The following is a 21,749-nucleotide window of genomic DNA, read 5'->3' on the forward strand; positions in this document are numbered from 1 at the left end:
TGTGTGTCGCTGTCAATGGCCGGGATTGGTGTTCCCCTGGCCTTGTGGGTGAAGAAATTCCCTCTTCACCCACTTAAGACCAAAAAGCCCCTTTTTTACTGAGGATTCTCTCTCCAAGAACCCACTTTTTACCCATTGGACAAAAACCTTCTCCCACCCATTTTGGGCTAAGAACCTCTTTTACCCCATGTATAAAAGCCCTATCCCCCCACTTTAGGCAAGAACCCTTCCTTCGTCCGTTGGATAAATATGTTCTCTCTTTCTCATTGGCCAGAAAAACCTATAAATACCCCCTCCTTTGGATTTAACACACCAAAACCCCACCTCACTCCCTTGTAATGAAACTCTCCTCCCCTCACCCTCTTGATTTTCTTTGGGTCTTTGGAGCGATCTTCATCAAGATCCAAAATCTTGTTCGGATCTTCGAAGTGTTCTTCGGGACTTTGAAGATCTTCAATCTAAGTTCTTAGTCCAATCCAATTTTTGTAAAAGTAGTATGTTCTTCAACCCCCTCCTTTGAATGTTTTTGAGTTTTACCCAAAGTAGAAACCCCCCCTTTGAGGTTCTTCGGGTCTATGGAGAGATCTTTGTCAAGATCCGAAACTCTATTTGGATCTTTAAAGTGTTCTGCGGGGCTTTGGAGATCTTCAGTCCATTTTTAGGTCAATCCGTTTCTTTCCAAAAATAACAGTTCCTAGCGGAAGCCTATCCGAGTGCCCTTGGAATCTTTACAGAAATAGTCATTCCTAGCAAAAGCTCTACCAAAGTGCCACCTCAGTCTAGCCCTCCCCTAGCCTATCCCCAGCGGAAGCTCTGCCGAAGTGCCACCTCAGCCTAGCCCTTCCATAGCCTATCCCCAGCGAAAGCTCTTCCAGAGTGCCACCTCATCCTAAGCCCGGAAATAGCATTCCCTAGCCAAAGCTCTGTTCAAGTCTAAATCTGGAGATAGCCTTCCCTAGCCAAATCTCTGTCCGAATCCAAATCCGAAAGTAACTGTTCCTAAGTCGGAACCCTGTCCGCATACCATCACAATCAACATCTCTTAAGAAAGGAAGTTGGTGGTCAAGACCATCTTCCCTGAGCCAAGAGAACACAAAAGACAGTCCGAGTCGGTACTAATCAAGGGCCCACCCCTCTTGACCCAAAACAAGAGTCAAATTCAGGTATAATCTCTCTCCTTATTTAAGCATAATGTAGATATCTAATGGATGTTTTAATGTACATAGTAGTTTAAATTCAGTCAATGTATATATGTGTGACAACTTAGCCATGCATATGGAATAGTAATAATTGTGAAAAATGTTCGTTCTTAAGCATCTAGTAGGACGACCGGTTGAACAGGGCAGATTGGGTGCCTAACACCTTCCCAATTCTATAACCTAACACCTACCCTAAATCTTTGGACCATACCAATTTTTGGGCCATTTTCTCAGGAACTGGGCCCACCCCAAGGTCCTAGGTCCATAACCCTAGGTGGCGACTCCAAATCCCCATTTGTATGATCCCAATCCCCGTATTGGACCATCATCAAACCCCCATCTTGAATGATGAATTTCACACTCTTACAAAATAGGCCTTCATGTATCTCTGAGCAGCAATATGATGGTGCGGGGCCCACAAGAAAAGCACACACAATAAACCCCTCCCTTATTAAAAAGAGAAAGAGAGGAGAGAGTATGGAATCGACGCCAAGTCCCTTTTCACAAAGAGGGTAGAGGCATCTCCGGCCACTACCCTCACAGTGGCGACTCCACTGGAGATAAATTTCAAGCTTCCGACACTAGATGCTACCTTTAAATGCAAGAACACCACCACATTTGTTTGAAAATGTGTTTGACTAACCCCATGTTTGTAATTGTATTTGCTAACCGCATCATGCCTCGTGCTCGAAGTGAAATCATTTGGCAAGGGACTCCCTGTCATGCCAGCACTCTCGGGGAGGTCAGCACATGTCATTGAGAGTACTCTGAGAGCAAATGATACCTGCTTCCTATACAAGAGTGGAAGGTATCGTTAAACGGCGAGGATTTTATATTTATGCCAGCACCCTCGGGGAGGTCCACGCACTTTATGACATTCTAAGATCGAATGTGTCATCAAACGGGGAGGATGTTCATAATTATACCAGCACCCTCGGGGAAGTCCGTGCAATTTATAACATTCTGAGATCGAATGATGGTTACCCTACATTACACTTTTGTACACAATCACTCACAGTTCCACCACCCCATGGCCAATTACTTAACATCGTGTGTAGTCACGAATAATGGGCAAGGAAGTCAACCCCTTGATCTCTTACCTACGGGTATATCAAAAGGATCACGTACCTTGCATATATAGATCCTATCAATGAAGCCTTGTCGGTCCTACTGCATCCACCGCATGCTCTCATCATGTAGGAAATTGATGAAGAAGCTAGGAGTGCCACAAGCTAACTGTAGAACTTGTTTGTGGTCTTGAAGAGGTATGTTCCTATACTATATTCCCATTGTAAAGAATTGCTTTCCTAAGTGGGTTTCGGATAAAAGGTGTCCCTCCGCCTTAAGGAAAAATTCCAGATACATGACTCAGGGGCAATCCCGTCAGAGTCACTTCAAGTCCCGAGAAGTCTCGAGAAAATTAGGAGAAAGGACACCTAGTGGGAAAAAGAATAAGGAACGCATGACTTTATTACATGGAATGTCTTATGGGAATATTCTGGACAAGCTATTTGTATGAATCTCCTGCTTATGACATTGGGTGGACCAGGGGCATCGAACCCTATCCACCCCTATCATTAAGCGGACTAACTTTGGATGGACCATTGGTTGTTAATCCAGTGAATGTGCAAACAAGGGGTTGGGAATTCAAGAATCCTAAAATAAGCCCCTTTTGATTCAGGCATAATTCCACACCTCAAGTATTCTTCGTTGTCCCTTTGGACACGTCAGGGTAATTGGTTGACTCGCCTAAGTCCAATATCACCTCCATCATCTCTTCGAGATTGTCTACTACCAAGTGAGTACAACCCAGTTAGTATGGATCCACATGACTCTGAATCACCCGAATAGGTCTAGGTCCGTCTCGTCGAGACCTTTTAGACAGCAATGGCTGAGGTTAAGAGAAGAATAGCTCAGATCTTGTAGGCACTTCAGAATCCTCCCAAAACTGAGCCAGCACTGGCTACAGGAGATATGGAATATAATGGAGCTACGAGTCACTATAGAAACTATTCCCGAGTTGACTCAGGAGAACCTGAGCATGTCAGACAAATCAGTCAAAGATGATCTTCACCTACCCGTCCAAATGGTCAGCAAGGGGCCTATTCTAGGGTTCCTCCTCCTAGGGTAGTGATGGAAGATGAAGAAGAGGAATTTACAGCATATATCCAGATGGAACCTTCAGAAACAGACAGAGAAAGGAAATTCAGGGAGCAACTGGAAAAGTTAGAAACTATGTTCTGAGCAAGGAAGAGTTCGGAAAGCCAAGCAATAGTGCCAGATGAAATGAGTTTCTTTTTTGGGGCAAGACATCTCGAGAAATTCAAGTGGCAGATTGACAGGTTTGATGGGTCCGGAGACCCCAAGGCTCATCTTAAAGTCTTCTTCAGCATTGCCAAGTCAAGGCAGCTTGTGAATAACCAGATGGGGCAAGCCTTAATGTTAACCCTATCCAGGCTGACACTGAAGTGGCTCACACAGTTGGAGTCATCCTAAACTCAGAATTGGGCCACAGTGGTGAAAGCTTTCACCAAGCAATACTCGTACAATACTGAAGTAGATGTGAAACATCGGGAGCATGAGATGTTGAGACAATAGCCTAGAGAACGATTCACCGCCTTCTTGATGAGGTTCAGGGATAAGGCTGCCAAGATGGCAGATCGGTCTTCAGAAGTAAAGCAAGTGGAGATGTTGATAGAAAACCTGTCAAAGCCCCATTATGATGTTCTTTACTATTAGCATTTGTAAACTTTTGATGCCTTAATAGCCACCGAAACACATGTGGAGAACAGAATTCTGAGAGAGGCCTAGTATCAAGGATCCTCCCAAGATGCAAGCAAGAACACCCGAGTCAAACGAGGAAAAGGTCCGAAAACTAATATGGTGGGTGCAGTTCAGCAGTCAGTCTCACCATCCACTTCTTCACAGCCCTTCATAATACAAGCAAATACACCCGTCCAAAATGCCCCTCGCCCAGGAAGGCAGTTTTCTGATTTGAGAATGGCCATTGCAGCCGCATATGAGAAGTTAAAGAATCAAGGATTGCTAGGGATAGTGGCTCCAAGAGTGATCAGCAACCCTCCTCCAGTTTGGTATAGGGATCATGAATATTGTGCCTACCACACTCAAAAGGGACACAATACTAAAAGATGTTTGGGTTTATAGCATGCAATTCAGGACTTGGTAGATAATAGAACCATTGAGGTCAAGGTCAAGCAGCCTCCCAATGTCAATACCAATCCATTCCCTAATCATGTGAACAATCTAGATGAAGACACTACAGAGAGTGATCCCACTCAACTCATTGTACCTAGAGCTCGGAAGAATCATATGAATGCCCAAGCTTATAAGAAAATCATGAGTCAAAGGCCTGGAATCATAAGGACTCCCAGAAGAAGAGAATCATCAGAAGAAGAATAAAAAAATTAAGACACCCTTCGTTCATCCTTCCTTATCAACAGAAGGGTCCACAACACCACATTACCAACCCCACCATACCTTCCACCTTCACCATATTATCAGCCTCCGTTATATCATCAACCTTTCCCCCACCATCGAAGTGGAGGAACCTCTTCATTATATCAACCCCAATCTTCATATCCTACCTCCCATATCACTTCATCTTTATACCATCTCGCTTCATATCCTTCATCACCCTCATACCAATCCCATTCTCAAGGTTTGGTGTATAACCCAAAAAAAGGATGGACGGATGGATGCAATTGGAAGGATATGCTTGCACTACCAGATTCCCCAAAGATGACTTTATCAACAGGATCAGTGAATGCTTTAGGAGAAGACCAAGAGGGTGATCCCACTTCTCTAATTCAGCTCATTACATCTTCAAAGGACAATCCAGAGGTAATTGAAGAGGTTATAGTTGATCTTCTCATAGCAGTAACCGCATTGGCCATAGGGGAATAGGTTAAGGAACACATCTCCCTAATCCACATAGGGAGTGACATAGAGGATGATGAGTCAGGACTGGTCCAACTTTAAGTCATTGATGTCAAGACCAACCCTATAGAAATCTTTGGTCCATACACTCTGAATACTATGAGAGTTTGGATGCTAGAGAGTTTGATGGACTAGAAGAATCTGATGAAGAACCAAGTGAGGGGGAAATCAGTGAAGAAGAAGATGATGACGATGACGATGAGGATGAGAATAAAGATGAGAAGGATGAAGATGACTCTGAATCTTAGAGAGATGATGAGTATCCAGACTGGGATGACTACCTAGGGCCTGGATACAATGATTATGATGATGAGTCAGAATACTACTCACCAGAACATCCGACATGTTTCTCAGTCTATACTATTGGTGGAGATGATTTAATAGATGATCAGACAGGTGGCATTTACCCTTCCCTCTATATGGGAGGAGATGATTCTACGTCAGATTCAGGAAGTGATGAAAGATCTAGAGAGCCGATGCAAGTTTATCTGGATGACCCCAAATCCGTATTAGAGATGGAGGAAAAGCTATGTGAAGTGTACTCCAACACATTGAGAATGCAGGAGAGGGTGGAAGAAATTGACAACATGCTGGGTGAAGTAACTATCAGTGATCATTGCTACCATGAGCAGTTGGATGATCTGGAAGAAATAGGGCTACATGACACTTTCGTAGAAGCGGTAGACACTGCATTCCAATAGTTTTCCAATGCAGTCAAGAAGCTACGAGCCAGGGCTGTGGATATTTGTGGAGGACCTTGACTTTCCACCCTAAGCAGGGAAAGAGAATCAGAAGAAGAAGAAGATGATTCTATGGTAGGGATAATCACCCTAACAAACAGTGATGATGAAGACTGCTATCCCACGGAGATTATTGTAAAGAAACCTGTCAACGTGATGGAAACTAGAAATGGGAAAGACTACAAGGGCAAGGCTCTAGTAGTAGAACAACCAAGGGCTAATGAGGCCGGAACTAGCAGCTTGAAGAAAGAACTGGAGAACCCGATTGTGGCTCAAATCAAGAAGTCCCAAGCAAACATCTCAATTTGGGGATTGTTGATGGCATCCCCCACACACCGTGAAGCAGTCTTAAAGTCCCTCACTAATGTGTAGGTGCCAATCGAAATAAATTTGTCACATCTTACACATATAGTAGGGGCAACATATGCGATGCAATCTCTGATGTTCTCGGATTCAGAGCTTCCCAAGGGGGTCCAGCACAATCGAGCTCTCCACATCACAGTAGAATGCCTTTACAAAGTGGTTCCCCAGGTTCTTGTTGACAACAGATCCGCTTTGAATGTGCTACCCTTGAGATCGGTAAAGAGTATTGGCATCAACTTAAAAGAAATGAGGCCAATCAACCAAACCATACGGGCATATGACAATACTAAGAGGAAGATCCTTGGCATCATTACCCTTGCCGTAAAAATTGGCTTGGTGAAGTTTGATATTGATTTTCAAGTCATTGACATACCAACAGCTTTTGGGAAGGCCTTGGTTGCATCCTGCGAAGGCAGTGTCCTCTAGCCTCCATAAAAAAATGAAGTTAAATTCATGAGGGAAAGGTGGTCATAGTAGCCGGAGATCCCGAAGTGGTTAACACTTTAGCCAACATTGAAAATGGGGAAGAACAAGACCAAGATGTCCTACTAACTGGTTTTGAATTAGATACAACTTGTGCAACCATTGCCAAAGAAGGACTAAAGGAGGAAGTCCTAGCTAACTATGAAGCCATCTGGAGTCAGCCAGTGAATCAGATGATGAAGAATATGTAATATTTTCCTGGCATGGGACTAGGGAAATATCATCAAGGAGTTCCAAAGCAGCCTAGTTTGGTGGTGAACAAAGGAAAGAATGGTCTCGGGTACACTCCTCTAACCACCAAGGGGCAGAAAGTGTTGAGGATGACTAGGAAGATCTCTATCTCTTACTACCCTACTCTCAATGGGTATTTGTAAAAGAATGAGAGGATTTTTCCTTTTATGGAAATATGGAGCCATGGTTTGATGAAATTGTCGCAAAAATGCAACAAGGATTTGAAGTATTTTTCCAAGACAAGTTCGACTGGGTGACTCACGAAGTGGAACAATAGAAAATGTTGGTCAATGAAAGTGATCAAGACAGTTGCATCATTGGGATAGCAGAAAGTGCACTGGTTGAGACTGGGTCTTCCTCTAATGATCCTACAATATTGATCCAATCGAAGGAGGCACCTAGTCCTCGAGTTCTCATGAAGAGAGAATGGGAGAAGAAGATAAGGTTCACCTGGAGTCTGCCACTTCCCATTTATTTGAAAGGCTTCATTTGCTCCCTCCTACGAGAGCCAAGAGCCCGAGAGCTACATGAGCTTAAGCCTCACCCTTTCAAAGGAAGAAGTGTGTATGCAAAGCAAAGAAGAGCACAAAGAATGATGGTCTGTATGTACTGCACCAAAACTAATTGCAACAGGAAGTCTCGTGAAGGTGGTCAAAGATATGATCGAGGCACTGGGATGGCATCCCTCAAAAGGCTCGAAAAGATGGACTTCATAGAAAAGGGATTGAGCAATCTCCACCAATCTTCACCCCTCAGAAAGTTCAGCTTCTGAGAGCACGAGATTGATCAGCTGGTATTTGTGAAGAAGCGGGCACCTGTCCAGAGGAACCATTACGCCATGGAAGAAATAGCAGTAACTTTTTCAGAAGGAGAAGAAGGCCCTTTTCCACACCTCCTCATCCATCAAGCCACTGAACCACTTTTGAACTAGACAAGCATTGGAAAAAACTTTAAGTTTACTCATGTTATTGAGTCAACTAGCCTGAATACCCCTGGCAAGAGCATCAAGCCAGTTATCAAGTCTGTAGTCGAGTCTGTTGTTTATGATTCTGTGTCAACCTCCCCTCTTGAGGAGAGTCTAGAGTCCTCATATGTCGAGTCTATTACTCCTCTCATGAATAAAATTTCTGATTCCGAGTACGAATTGCCTCCTTTTTCTGATGATGATTGTAATAAATATCAAGAATCAATAAAACAATACAAACCAAAGAAAGCCCAACTCATCCGTGAGGATACTCGGGTTATTAATCTAGGAACCAACCAATACCTTCGAGAGCTAAAAATTGGCAATACCCTTGATGACGAAGAAGTAGAATAGATGATTGGTCTTCTAAAGGAATTCACCGAGGTCTTTGCTTGGTCTTATGAGGATATGCCTAGTATTGACTCTAACATCGTGCAGTATCGATTGTCGACTTACTCTGGGGCAAAGCCAGTAAAATAGAAGCTCTGAAGCTAGAATGGAGTGAGAAGATCAGAGAAGAAGTTGTGAAGCAGTAGAATGCGGGATTTCTACAAGTGGTGAAGTACTCTTAATGGTTGGCCAACATTGTACTAGTACCAAAGAAAGATGGCAAGGTACGAATGTGCATGGACTTGTGAGATCTTAACAAAGTGAGCCCCAAAGATGACTTCCCATTACCTCACAATGATGTATTGGTGGATAACATGGTGGGGCATGCTTTGTTATCATTTATGGATGGATTCTTGGGATACAATAAAATAATCATGCACCTAGAAGATCATGAGAAGACAACCTTCACCACTCCATGGGGAATCTATTGTTACAAGGTGATGCCTTTTGGACTAAAAAATGCCAGGGCAACTTATCAGAGAGCAGCTACGGCCATATTGCATAACATGATGAACAAAGATGTGGAAGTCTATGTGGATGACATGATAGTTATGTCAAAAGCTCGGCAGGGGCATATTCCCGCGCTAAGGCATTTCTTTGAAAGAATTAAAAAGTATCAGCTAAAGTTGAACCTTCAGAAATGTGTACTTGGGGCAACATCGGGAAAGTTGTTAGGCTTCTTAGTGAGCGAAAGAGGCATTGAAGTCGACTCTATACCCACACCTCATACTGATAAGCAAATTATATTAGCAGATTCATAGCTCAGTTGACAACAATTTGTGAACCAATTTTCAAGTTACTGAAGAAGGACCAACCCACTAAATGGAATGACCAATGCCAACAAGCTTTCGATAAAATCAAGGGATACCTCATGAACCCACCAGTATTGACACCGCTGATGGAAGGAGAGCCGCTTCTGTTGTATTTGTCTATAGGAGAATGCTCCATGGGTTTTTTGCTGGCACAAAAGGAGACAAAAGAAGGGGCAGAGCATGCCATATATTATCTCAGTAAGAAGTTTTTGGAGTATGAGATGTGGTACACATCTTTGGAAAGAACTTGTGCTGCATTGATTTGGGCAACGAAAAGGTTACAACACTACATGGTTTCTTATCCAGTGCACTTGATCTCAAGGATGGATCTTATCAAATATCTCTTCGAGAAACCAGCCTTAATGGGAAGGATGGCCCATTGGTTGCTTTTATTGTCAAAAATTGGCATCACCTATATTACTCAGAAATCTGTCAAAGGGTAGGCCAAATCCGACCATTTGGTTGCCTATCCCATATAAGATGGAAGATCCTTGGATGATGCCTTTCCCGTTGAAGGAATTGCTACAATAAATGAAGAAGACAGTTAATGAATGGCAGTTATTCTTTGATGGAGCAACCAATTAGAAGGGATGTGGTGCGGGAATATTACTTGTCACTCTTGACAGCATTTATTTACCTTCATCATTTCACCTCGATTTCACCTGTACCAACAACATTGCTAAGTATGAAACTTGTGCTTTGGGACTAGAAACGACCCTGACTATTGGGGTTAAAAGGATCAAAGTGTATAGAGATTCATCCATTGTCATTTTTAGACACAAGGAAAGTGGAAACAAGAGATGAAAAGCTGAAGCCGTGTCAAGAACATCTGGAAGAGGTGGTTGAATACTTTGAGAAGATCTCGTCCGAATACTTTCAGAGAGATAGCAACACGTTTGCTGATGCCCTTACAACATTGGCTTCCATGGTAGAATGCAACCCCATGGCTAGGGTCCGACCATTCTTGGTAGAACAAAGAAGCATGCCCATTTATTAGAATTCGGTAAATTCTCTCACTATGGATGGTCAGTCTTGGTTCGCTCATATAGTGGATTTCATCAGGGAAATGAAGTACCTGATTGAAGCAACTGACAGAGAAAAGAAGTTTCTGAGAAGATATGCCACCCAATTTATTCTTCAAGAGGATCTGTTATACAAGAGATCTTATAACAGAATACAGTTGTTATGTGTAGACAAAGAGCAAGCTATAACCATCATTGAGAAAATTCATCAAGGTCTTTGTGGACCCTATATGAATGCCAAGATGTTATCTAAGAAGATCCTTAGGCTGGGATATTACTAGAACACAATGGAAGCGGATTGCATTGACTTTGTCAAGAAATGCCACAAGTATCAGATATTTGCTAATATCATACATATCCCGCCAACAGAGTTGCATTCGCTCAGTTCACCTTGGCCATTCTCCACTTGGGGCATCGACATCATTGGGAAGATCAACCCCAAGGCATCTAATAGTTATGAGTTCATCTTGGTAGCTATTAATTATTTCACCAAGTGGGTAGAAGCTCAGTCCTATGTGGTCCTCATGTCTGCTAAGGTAGCCAAATTCATCCAAGAAAATATTATTTTCCGATATGGATTACCTCAAAAACTGATATCAGATCAGGGATCCCATTTCTAGGGCAAGACTAACAAAATCTGCACAAAGTTTGGAATCAGAAGACATCGCTCTACCACTTACAAGCCACAGACCAATGGGGCAGTGGAAGCAACCAATAAGAACATCAAAGTCATATTACAAAAAATAGCGAAAACACACAAGGATTGGGCTGATAAGTTACCCCTTGCCTTATGGGCATACTAGACTTCTGTACGATCCTCGATAGGGGCAACCCCTTTTTCCTTGGTATATGGGGTTGAGGTGGTTCTTCTCGTGGAAATCCTGGTATCATCCCTAAGGGTGCTCCTTAATAGTTAGCTACTTGAAGGAGAGTGGGTGAAGGCCAAACATGATGAGCTCAACTTTCTCGACGAAAGGCATATGAAAGCTATGGATAATCTGAAGAAATATCAATTGAGAATGGCCCGGGCCTTTAACAAGAACGTGGAACCCCGTCACATAGAGGTGGGCGAACTTGTTCTTCAGGAACAAAGAGCCCCAATTTATGACCCAAGAGGAAAATTTAGGTCCAACTGGAGCGGCCCATTCACTGTCAAAGAAATTCTACTAGGCAAAGCTATGAAACTCATATACCACAACGGCGAAGAAGTATCGGGACTAGTCAACATGGATCAACTCAAGATATATTATGTCTAAAAGGGTAAATAGCCTGAACTGCATCAAACCTGATTCCTTTCAAGGGATACGTAGGCAACTTGACATATGCAACTGCGGTCTCAACCATCTAAAGACAATAAATTGGTTCCTTGATTAATAATCAAAGTATCTTAAAAGATCATCATAGTTTGTGTAATACCCTACTTCTTAAACTCAACCGTGTTTAACCATGCAGGACCCGAATCAAAGAGAATTAGAGCGGGTTCCTTATGGACTATGATGGCAAGGGTGACCTTAAACACCGGCTAGCCCGACAAGTCCGAGCCAGTGCCAGAAGAGACGGGTGTACCCAAGCCGTGTACATACACCTATCATAAGGCCATATATGGATAAAGCAGGTATGTAGCCGTATATTAAGGTGCATACGTATATTACATCGTATGCCAAGAGTGAGGTTTAGGCCGAGGGACGAATTCTGTTAAAATCCCAAGTTTCGGCCCTCAGGTGGGCGGACAGGTGGGTGCATCCACCCACCTGAGTGACCCACCCATGTGAATACTTAGTTATTTTAAGAAGTATATATATAGCATTTATTTTCTTTTTCTTCCTCATTTATGACACTCGGACGTTGGTGAGAAGAGTAAAGAGGAGAGAGAAAAGAAAGGAAAGAAGAGGAGAAGAGAAGGAAGAGGAAGAAGAGATGGATGTCAACGGCGCTGAGGCTTGATCTTCTTATTCCGACGCCGGAGGAGTGATCTTCAACACTAGATCTACATTTAGAGGTGAGCAAAGGCTGGGTTCTTTAAAACTTTCACCATACCCAAGTAAAACCCTTGATTTGGGTAGGGTTTCTTGAGATCTTGTAAATCCCCCTTGAAATGATGAATCTAAGGTTTAATAGATGATTTATGTGTTGATCTTGAAGGATTTGAAGAATTATTTACAAGGTTGGAGAAGCATTGTGGATTTGAAGTAATTTGGAGGTTTTGAAGGTGTTCTTGTGCAAGAAGTTAAGATGGCTTCCCATTCCTAAAATCTAACCTAGATCTAGGTTAGAACCATCCTATNATCTAGAAATGAGTCATCCCATACTTCGCCAGCCAAATGCTCCATCTCATTTGCTAGGATGATCTCTGGGTAATGCATATTGGGTGAAGGAAGACTGAGAGAAAGGCATGGCTTGATATCCGACCACTGGGGCACTACTCTATCTCCCAAATACCAGGCGTGACCCCACATTCCCCGAAAAAGGACTCGGTGCTTAGATAAGTGCTTAACCAAGGCTAATCTTTCAAGATCTAGAAATACGAGGTCATGGAATGGTCTCCAAGTAACCTTCGAAACCAAGGAGAAGTAAGTACAGTAGAAGATGAAAGGATTTTCAGTGTCAGAAATGGCATACCTCGGTGAGATCGTTCAAAAGAGAATGAGCAGTGGTCCCCAGAGGATGGCATCGAGCCCTGAGAAGTAACCTGTGAAAACAAGGAGAAGTACAACAGAAGGTGGAAAGAATTTCAGTGTCAGACATGGCATACCTTTGTGAGATCGTTCAAAAGAGAATGAGCTGTGGTCCCTGGAGGATGGCGTTGAGCCCTAAGCACCTGATTATCTCCCACCTCGTGGCTATAATGAAGAAGAATGCCTCAGGTTCCTTTAGTTTGGGAGTTATGGTCTCCAAGTGCTCAAAGCACCAAGGCTATTTCAAGAAATTAAAGTAAGAAAGTGCAATCCAGATGAATGAAAGGAAATGGGTACAAGAAGGAAAGTTAGCTAAATAATGAAGCCTGCCCCCTTGAGGCCCCTGTCTCTATACGATAGCAGATCTAGGGATTGCAGGAGATATGCATAGGTAGTGTCGCCCAAGTCCCAAGAGTCTACTGTACGAAGATCTCGAAGGAAATACGCCAGACAGATATCCACTCCCCCTCGGAGGTCACTGAAAAGGCACTGACCCACAGAAAATAGCAAGAAGGACTGAGCCACCTAAGATATGTAACCTGGGTTCTCCCCCAGGCTGACTTTCCACCATCGGGCACTAATCTCCCCTAGGAGGATGTGTGTCTAGCTGGCTGCAATGGTGATGGCGATCAGGTCTGTAAACTCCTGGATAGTCGGAGCCCTAAGAAGGGTCATGGATCTGCCACCAAATGGAATGCCTGTCAAGGCATAGAAGCATAGAGGCATAATGGTGATCTTGCCAATAGGTAGATGGAAAGAATGAGTACTGGTCTACCACCGCTACATCAGAGCCCCCACTAGTGCCGGATTAAACTTTTTGGTCTCCACCAAAGCTAATCGGCCCAGGCATATTGCATCAACTTTCTGCTTTACTCCACGAGGAAGCATCTTATGCCATGATTGAACCATGTTCGGATGGCCATACAAGACCAAGGTTAGTGGTTCCTTCCCCTCATGCTAATGGAAATAAAGAATGCAAAAATAAATAAATAAATAAATAAATAAAACAAACAAACAAACAAAAAGCAAAACAACATAAAAGGAAAGACAAAGAAAAAATAAAGGTAATCAAATAATGAATATAATATAAAGACTTACCGAGGAACCCCATATGGAGTTGCAGATGTGATTTTGACTGTTATGAAGGGTCTGCCTGGAGTACCAGTCGACCAGGCCCTCGTCCCTGTAGGGAAGGATTGTTGTAACTCTCAAGCTGGACTTCTCCCAAAGTCTTTCTCTTTCTCCTATCAGCCATATTTTCTAAAAATTACAAGAAGCCCCAAAAACTTTCCATAATTTTAAGAAGCCCCATAAAGTTTTCTAAATTGCACAAAAGCCCACAATAATATCAAATTCTTCAAATGAATCCTCCTTCAAGAACAAGATAAAGAATCCTCAAGAACTTTAAGAACAAGATAAGATCTTCAAGAACTTCAAGGGTAAGGTGAAAAACTCCAAGAATAAGAAGGAAAACTTCAAGAAAAACTAGAGAACTCCAGGAACTCAAAACTCCCTTAGAAAAGTTAGAATGAAGAATGAACAGGGGAGGGGACCATTTTATAAAAAATTCGTTTCCCCCGAAAAAAAAATCAAATCAAAAGATTCTAAACAAGCATCAAAATTCAAAGTTGAAATCAAAAGATTCCAAATCAAGACCCAAAATTCAAAGATTCCAAATCAAGACCCAAAATTCAAAGATTCCAAATCAAGACCCAAAATTGAAAGTTCAAATCAAAAGTAGAGAATCAAATATTTGTGTCTTTTAAAAGGTTGAAAGAGAAATGAATTTCTTTCCTATAATACCAGATAACCCAGCCTGGTTTGAAAGAACCCACTTAGATGACCAGATAGCCCAGCCTGGTTTGAAAGAACCCACCTGGAATACCAGATAGCCCAGACCGATTTGAAAGAACCCACCTAAAAGACCAGATAGCCCAGCCCGATTCTAAAGAACCCACTTAGAATACCAAATAGCCCAGACCGATTCAAAAGAACCTACCTGGAAGACCAGATAGCCTAGCCCAATTTAAAAGAACCTGCTTGGAAGACCAGATAGCCCAGCCCGATTCGAAAGAACCTGCCTGGAAGACCAAATTCCCTGAATTGTCACATGTGAAGCCCAGCTAAGGAAAATCAAAGGATCAAATGTTTTTACTTATTACAAGATTAGAAGAGCAGCGAACTCCTCTCTTACAACCCTCGGTCCCAAATAGTCTAGATTGGCTTGAAAGATCTAGCCTGGAGACCAAATTCCCTAAACTAGCACATGTGAAGCCTAGTTAAGGAAAAAGCCAAAAATAGATACTGACATCTTTTACAGGATTGGAAGAGCAGCAAATTTCTTTCCTACGAATTGATAGCTTAGGTAAGTCCTAAAATTCAAAGTAGTTAAGAGACATTACCTATTACATTTTCAACTCCATTATTAGTGAGCAAAATGATGATAGTACATACTTCGGGTGACAAAATGTGGTCGTTCATTTCTTTACCCTACGGCCGTTGGCACAGGCCTCGGCCAAAGAGGAGCATTCTGTAGACACCTAATTTTGTCACCCTCCTCTGACTATGATGAAATATGGATCTTGGATGCAACTTCTGGCTTTCAATCAATAGAGATGCTGATGGAAACATTCCCCTACCTGAAACCCTAGAAACCACCGTGCAGGAGAGAAGGGGGCCCAATTTTGGCTTTTTATATATGAAGGAATCTAATCAAGATGACCACATAGATGAATAGTGCCTAAGAATATGATTCCAATGATATATGGCATGCCAAAATTAGACCAACGAATCTCTCATAATCATCATCGAAAAAACCCATAATCACACACGTGCTAAGCACGCTGACCAACAAGCCAGCTCGTACGTGTACCTGCTGCCCATGGGCTGTAGTGCATGCTGCCTACACCAGCTTAGCCATGCACTTCCCATCCCATACATGTACTATCCAGCTAAGCCATGCACTGCGTAGCCCCGCACATGCTGCTTGCACCAACCCCAGCTATGCACTGCCCAGTAGCCTGTGCCCCCACTACCAATAGCCCGTGCCCCCACGACCAGTATCCCACACCCCCATGGCTAGTATCCTACACCCTCAAGGCTAGTAGCCTATGCCTCTACAGCCAGTAGCCTGCACCCCTGCAGCCAGTAGCTCGTACCCCCACAGCCAGTAGTGGGCACGTGCCTAGGCCCATGCCCTATTGCTTGTGTGCTGGTCAGTAGGTTAGCCAATACACTTATGTACGCTGGTTAGTAGGCTAGCCCACACGCATACATGTGTTGGCTACTGCCCATTCATGCCTGTGCTCATTGCCCATACCTACACCTCCTTTGCCAGCTACTGCCCATGCACCCACATGCCATTACCCGCACACCATGCACTGCACACCCATGACATCGCCCGCATTGCCTACTCCCCTACACTAACCATACCTCATACACTTTGGTTTAGTCCCGCGTGCCACCGTTAATGGTCAGGATTGGTATTCCCTGACCTGATGGATAAATAAATTCCCTCTTCACCCACTTAAGCCCAAAAAATCCCTTTTTTGCTAATGATTCTCTCTCCCAAAAAACCCATCTTTTCCCATTGGATGGAAACCCATCTATTTCTTGGCTTTAGATGAGGTGGCACTCTGGTAGAGCTTCCGCTGGGGAGGGCTAGGCTGAGGTGGCACTTCGGCAGAGCATCTACAAGGAATGGCTATTTCTGAAAAGATTCTAGGGACACTAAGACAGGCTTACGCTAGGAACTGCTAGTTTTGGAAAGAAACAGATTGACCTAAAAATGGACTGAAGATCTCTGAAGCCCTGAAGAACACTTTGAAGATCCAAATAGAGTTTCGGATCTTGATAAAGATCTCTCCGTAGACCCGAAGAGCCTCAAAATGGGGGGTTTCTACTTTGGGTAAAACTCAAGAACACTTAAAGGAGGGGGTTGAAGAATATACTATTTTTGGAAAAAAACTGGATTGAACCAAGAATTTGGATTGAAGATCTTCAAAGTCCTGAAGAACACTTCTAAGATCCAAACAAGATTTTGGATCTTGATGAATATTGCTCCGAAGACCCGAAGAAAATCAAGAGGGGGAGGGGAGGAGAGTTTCACTACAAGGGAGTGACGTGGGGTTTTTGTGTGTGAAATCCAAAGGAGGGGGTATTTATAAGTTTTTTTGGCCAATGGGAAAGAGGGAACATCTTTATCAAATGGATGAAAGAAGGGCTCTTGCCTAAAGTGGGGGGATAGGGCTTTTATACATCAGGTAAAAGAGGTTCTCAGACCAAAATGGGTGCGGAAGGTTTTTTTCCAATGGGTAAAAAGTGGGTTCTTGAAGAGAGAATCCTTAGTAAAAAAGGGGTTTTTTGGTCTTAAGTGGGTGAAGAAGGAATTTCTTCACCCACCAGGTCAGGGGAACACCAATACCTACCATTAACAGTGACACACAAGGTTGGGTTAAAATGCATGGGGCATATGGGCAATATACAGAGGGCGTGCGGGCAATGTGCACAGGGTGTGTGGGTAATGGTGTGTAGCATGGCACAAGCTAGGCACAAGGGTGTGCGAGGAGGTTGGAATGGGTATGTGGCACATGGTGCAAGGGGCAGGCTGAACTATGAGGGGTAGCATACGTATAGTGCAGGAAAGGTGCGCACGACAAGTAGGTAGGCATGTATGGCCATACAACAAGGGCGCGTAGGCCATGCAGCGAGGCTGACAGGCCATACAGTAGGTGGGATAGGCCATATAGTAGGGGCACAGAGGCCATGCAGTAGAAGCGCACGCACCATGTGATGGGGGCACACAGGCCATATAGCAGGGGTGCACAGGTAGGTAGTGGTCGTGCTGGCCATGTAGTAGGGGCCCACACAGTGTGCGGTGGGGGCATGCAGTCGATGTAGTGGGGGAACACGTAGCATGTGACAAGGGTGCTCCGGTGGTGCAAGATAGGTTGGGCTAGCTGGTTGGCTGGCTGGGATGGCTAGTTAGGCTAGTTGACTAGCTTGGCTAGTCAGTGTGCACGACATGCGTGCGAAAAAAATATGATTTTCTAAGAAGATTGTAGGAAATTCGACTATCCGATTTTGATGTATCATATATCATAAGAATCATTTTTTGAGTACTATCCATCTGTCCGGTCATCTTGACCAAATTCCTTCGTATATGGAAAGTCAAAATTGGACCTTCATCCTTCCTACGTAGGGTTTCTAGGGTTTTCAGGTAGGTGGGAAATGTTTTCAGGTTTTCTCAGTCAATCATCATATTTGTTGATTAGAAGTCAAAAGCCGCATCCAAGATCCATATTTCATTATAGTTGGATGAGGGTGACAAAATTAGGAGTCTACAAAATGCCCCTCTTTGGCCGAGGCCTGTGCCAATGGCTGAAGGGTAACGAAAAGAACGACCACATTTTGTCATTTGAAGCATGTACTGCCATCATCTTGCTTATTAATGACAGAGTTGAAAAATGCAATAGATAATATCTCTCAACTACTTTAGTGTTTTAGGACTTAAATGGATTTCCGATTATAGGAAAGGAATTCGCTGCTCTTCCAATCCTGCAAAGGATGTTAGTATTTTGATCTTTGACTTTTCCTTAGCTGGGCTTCACATGTACTAGTTCAAGGAATTTAGTCTCCAGGGTGGGTTTTTGAACCAATCTGGACTATCTCGGACCGATGGTTATAAGGGAGGAATTCGCTACTCTTCCAATCTTATAACAGGAAAAAACATTTTATTCTTGGATTTTCCTTAACTAGGCTTCGCATGTGCCAGTTCAGAGAATTTAGTCTATGAGATCGGGTCACTCGGAGCCGATACAAAGAGAATGGGCCACTTGGGTCCGATTTAATGAAATTGGGCCACCTGGGGCTGGGTAAATGCAATTAGGCCACCTGGGGTCTGGTCAAAGAAATTGGGCCACCTGGGGCCGGGTAAATGCAATTGAGCCACCTGGGACTGGGTCAATGAAATTGGGTCAACTGGGGCCGGGTCAATGAAATTGTTTCTTTTCTTGACTTTTCCTTGATTCTTGATCTTTAACTCTTTGATTTGGAATTTTTCTTTTTGCCTTTGATTTGGAATTTGATTTGAATTCTGATGCTTGATTTGGAATCTTTAAATTTTCTTTTTTTGGAAGAACGAATTTTCTGAGTGAGTTTTGAGTTCCTGGAGCTCTCTGATTTTTCTTGAAGTTTTCCTTTTTGTTCTTGGAGTTTCTTCATTTTGTTCTTAGAGTTCTTGAAGTTCTTAAGGATTCTTCATCTTGTTTTTTAAGTTCTTGAGGATTCTTCATCTTGTTCTTGAGGGAGGAAGGACTTGGATAATTTGATATTCTTGTGGACTTTTATACAATTTGGGAAACTTTTTGGGGCTTCTTATAATTTTGGAAACTTTTTAGGGTTTCTCATAATTTTAAAAAGTTTCTGGGGTTTCTCATAATTTTTAGAAAATATGATTGAAAGGAGAAAGAGAAAGACTTTGGGAGAAGTTTAGCTTGAGAGTTGCAGCAATCCTTCCCACAGGGATGAGGGCCTACTACTCTGGGCAGATCCTCCACAATAGTCGAAATCACATCTGCAACTCATGGGGTTCTTGGGTAAGTTCTTACATTTTATTCATTATTTTGATTATCTTTTACTCTTGCTTTGTCTTTCTTTTTATTCTGTTTTTGATTTTTGTTGTTTTTTCTTTTTATGCATTCTTTATTTCCATTAGCATGAGGGGAGGGAACCACCTACCCTAGCCTCATATGGCCATCCAAACATGGTTCAGTCATGGTATAAGATAGTTCCTCGTAGAGTAAAGCAGACAGTTGATGCATCATACCTAGGCCAGTTAGCTTTGGTAGAGACCCGAAAGTTTAACCCGACACTAATGGGACCCCTGATGGAGCGGTGGTGGCCGAGTACTCATTCTTTCCATTTTCCTATTGGTGAGATCACCATCATGCCCTTGTGTTTCTACTCTTTGACAGGCATTCCATTTGGTAGTAGATCCATGATCCTACCCAAGGCTCCGATTGTCCAGGAGTTCACAGACTTGATCGGCATCACCATTATGGCCGGTCAGACACACATCCGCCTAGAGGAGATTAGCACCGATTGGTGGAAATTCGGCATGGGGGAGAACCCAGGTAACATATCTCAGGTGGCCCATTCCTTCTTACTATTTGTTGTGGGTCAGTGCCTTTTCAGTGACCTCTGAGGGGGAGTGGATATCCATCTGATGTACTTCCTTCAAGATCTTCGTATAGTAGACTCTTGGGACTAGGACGGGGGCTGCCTATGCATATCTCCTGTGATCCCTAGATCTGCTAACCTATGGAGACAGGGGCCTCAAGAGGGTAGGCTTTATTATTCAAGTAACTTTTCTTCTCATACCCATTTCCTTTCATTTATTTGGATTGCACTTTCTGACTTTAATTTCTTAAAACAGCCTTGGTGCTTTGAGCACTTGGGGACCATAGCTCCCAAACCGAGGGACCCTATGGCATTCTTCTTCCCCGTAGCCATGAGGTGGGGAGATAATCAGGTGCTCAGGGCTCAATGCCATCCTCCGGGGACCACAACTCATTCTCTTTTGAACGATCTCACAGAGGTATGCCATGTCTGACACTGAAATTCTTTTCACCTTCTATTGTACTTACTTCTCCTTGTTTTCACAGGTTACTTGGAGACCATTCCATGACTTTGTATTTCCAGATCTTGAAAGATTAGCCTTAGTTAAGCACTTATTTGAGCATCGAGTCCTTTTTTAGGGAATGTGGGGTCATGCCTAGTATTTGGGAGAGAGAGCAGTACCCCAGTGGTGGGATATCGAGCCAAGTCCTTCTCCTGGTCTTCCTTCAACCACTATGCACTACCCAGAGATCATCCCAGTAGACGAGATGGAGTGTTTGGCTAGCGGAGTATGGGATGACTCATTCTTGGATCAGGACAGGGACTACGGAGCCTTCCTGGAGGAAGAGAGCCTCTCTTGGTCTTGTTGGTCCAGTGATATGTTACCCTTTCTTGAGTATTTCCTTCAAATCCCTTGTTGTTCTGGTCTTGACTAATGTTCTTTCAGGGGAGAGTGAGACATGTAGATCCTTCTGCTGTTCGGTCGCATGCTAGTGCTACCAATCCTTCACAAGTAGGAGCCTCTACCAGTGCCTGTGGGTCTCTCAGGGTGGCTAACGTCCCCTTCCGTGGCTTCCCTGTAGCCAACCCCAGTCTCCCTTCTCTTCTGGAGCCGAACACAGATGTAGACGCTTCTGTTAGGCTACCTATTCCTTATGATTATATGAGTATCTAATCATCCTCTAATTAACTTTGGATTTCCTTTGGCTGATATGCTCTTTCTCAGGTGTCCCCAGAGGTCTATACTAAGCTTAGGAGGATGCACTATGGCTTGTACAAGGTGATAGTTGCCAAGGTGTGAGGGAAGTGGCCAGAGAAGAATGGACTATGCAACCCATCCACTCTCCTCTCTCTCTCTTCACCTTCAAGTGAGGCGGAGGGGTTCGAGTAGTTTGTTCTTCGCTTGCGGGCTCTGCACCGCAGTCTTGCCACTTAGAGAAATGTGGAGGCCTATTTCACAAGAGTATAAAATTTATCATTTGAGACAGGGGTTTTGCTGATGGTCCAATTTGAGGATTGGGATCATGCAAATGGGGTTTGGAGTCGCCACCTAGGGTTATGGGACTAGGACCCGGGGGTGGACCCAATTCTTGAGAAAAGGGCCCAAAATTTGGTCTGGTCTAGAGATTTAGGGTAAGTGTCAGGTTACAGAGTTGGGAAAGTGTTAAGCACCCAATCTGCCTGGTTCAACCAGTCTTCTTGCTAGATACTTGAGAACGAACATTTTCCACAATTATTACTATTGAACATGCATGGCTAAGTTATCACACATATATACATTAATTGAATTCAAAC

This window comes from Macadamia integrifolia, chromosome 2 (assembly GCF_013358625.1).
Source record: "Macadamia integrifolia cultivar HAES 741 chromosome 2, SCU_Mint_v3, whole genome shotgun sequence".
Taxonomy (NCBI): Eukaryota; Viridiplantae; Streptophyta; class Magnoliopsida; order Proteales; family Proteaceae; genus Macadamia; species Macadamia integrifolia.